A 2,496-nucleotide genomic window follows, 5' to 3' on the forward strand; every position below is an offset into this window, starting at 1 on the left:
TTTTACTTTTTTCTTTTTCTCATCTTTTGAAGTTCTCCCTCCCGACCAATATCTCTGACTACAACTTTAGATAGTTTATAAGGGCTAATACTTCGATTAATATCTAAAATTTGTCAAAAGTATTCCGATTTACAAGGAAGAATTGTAGAGAATGGAAAGAATAAACCCCATCGTGGAATGGAAACAAATATGTTTCATTCCAGGATGGGGAGAGAGAGAGAGAAAGAGAGAGAGGGGTTAGTTAGACCAAGGGGATCTTTTGTTTGTTTTTTTCCTTTTTTACTGATATAACATCTATTATCATGATGTTACTGCCAGCTACCCCCCACTCAGCCGATCCCTTGCCCTTGTTGTCCAACAGGGGGTAGGAAACCTATTCTTGGCGGTGCTTGTGATAAAAAGCGTTTTGATGTTTATTCGAAATTGGAGTTGCTGACCTTCAATTGCTTGTGTGTGTTTGTGCTCTCTATCCAACTGGCCCTCCGCTAACCCCTTACCTCATCCTGGTGCATCCACCTCTCCATCCAGCCCTCCGCCGGTCCACCACAGCTATATATCTCTCATCCATGAACTCCATTGTTTCATTTAATTATGATGCGTTGTAACTTCTCTCATACAGGGACTGCATTGCATTGCAACAAAGATGGTGCAGCAGCTATTTCCAGGAAGAGGAAAGCCCAGTTGTATAGCAATATGTTAATTAAATTGTGTGATTTTTTTACTATTAGATAGCCTTTCACAGCCTCTTCAAATATATATGTGTATATATATATATATATCTGTGTGTTCTATTTTTGTATTGTAGAGAAGGATGGCTGATTAGGCATGAGGTGGTGGTGGGGGATGATAGAGGTTAGTATATTGAATAGGTTTGGCTTTATAAGCAGTATGTTTTTTGTTTGATGTTAGAGCATTGTTCAGCAATGTGGGTCTATGTACACACAGCATTGTAGTGTTGTACATGCATGCATACATGTGGGTTTACATGCCTACATGCATGCACAAACACATGCGCACACACATTTAGAGAGAGAGGTGGGGATGTCCTTGTCTGACAAGTAATTTCATCTGAGACCACGATTTGGCCAGAGCACCAGGCAATGAAAGCTAGAAGAGCTGTCCCATTAATTTTTTTTTTTATTTATATACATATATATATATACACACACATTTAAAACCCTGAAACCTATATATGACCCTGTTGCAGTAGAACTGTGTCAATGACCCAGTCACTGTTGGTGCAACAAACATTCCGACCCCAAATCATAAATGTTTAAGTGTAGTTTTGAATGACTAAGATTTGCCATTCATGCTGTAATTGTGTGTGTGTGTGCGCATGCAAGTGTGTGTTTGTGTGTGTGTGTGTGTGTGTGTGAATACATTAAATATTGCATAATATGAGATTTTAAAATAGTTTAGTCATTTTCCCATGTGGAGATTTACAGGTGTCTTCCTTAATGCTAATTAATTTAATTTAATGCAGGTGTCCTTCCTATCACTACTTAGTATACCATACCAACTACACTATTTCCAGACAAAGAAAAAACAAACAGAATGGCAAGGGAGAATTATCTGTGTGCAGAACAGTGACAATTGAGGACATGTTCAGGTCTTATCAAACCTCCTCAGCAAAATGTAGTCTAACTTTTACTGCAGATCTTCAATGATTGGAAAAGTATGTAGGTTTTTTTCTGCTGAATTACTAGATGTATGAGAGGAATTCTGAACTCACCTCATTCAACACTGAATTATTTATGGCTAAAAAAAAAATGTTTTATTAATGTTTTGCTAAAAGCATGCTTGTATCAATGGGAGAGGAAACTATAGAGCTGCATTGTTTTATTGTGTTCCAATCTGCTTTTGATAATAGCATCTGTGGGCAATATTTAACTTGTGTTTGATATTATATTGCATTTTAATATTGTAGATTGTAGCCGAGACAAAGAATATATATGCACATGAGTGAGCGCGTATGTATGTGTATACATACATGACACTATGTATGTATATATGTATGTATGTATGTATGTATGCATATAAAGTTGTGTGTGTGAGGGGGGAGTGAGCACAAGCATATTCACAAACTAAATAAAAAGCTGTGCTTCAGGTCGTGTGAGTGTATATATATATGCATGCATGAATACGTATATTATACACATGCAAACACACAGATATGAATACACATATGCATATACATATAAGCATATGTATATGTGTGTGTGTGTGTACGTGTACATATGCACACACACACACACACACATGCAATGATACATATTCATGTGTGTGTGTTTGTATATATATCACCTTATAATTTTGCTTCAATCATGTTTGATTTCTTCAAAGCTAATGAGAAAAAAAAAGAAAGAAAAGTTCTAGTACTTTTTTTTTCTCATTAGCAGTGCAGATAGCTAAAATGATTGAAATAAATTTGTAACCTAATTTTTGAGATATACGCACACACACATACATGCATATATATATATATATATATATATA

Source organism: Octopus bimaculoides, chromosome 25 (genome assembly GCF_001194135.2).
Source record: "Octopus bimaculoides isolate UCB-OBI-ISO-001 chromosome 25, ASM119413v2, whole genome shotgun sequence".
NCBI lineage: Eukaryota > Metazoa > Mollusca > Cephalopoda > Octopoda > Octopodidae > Octopus > Octopus bimaculoides.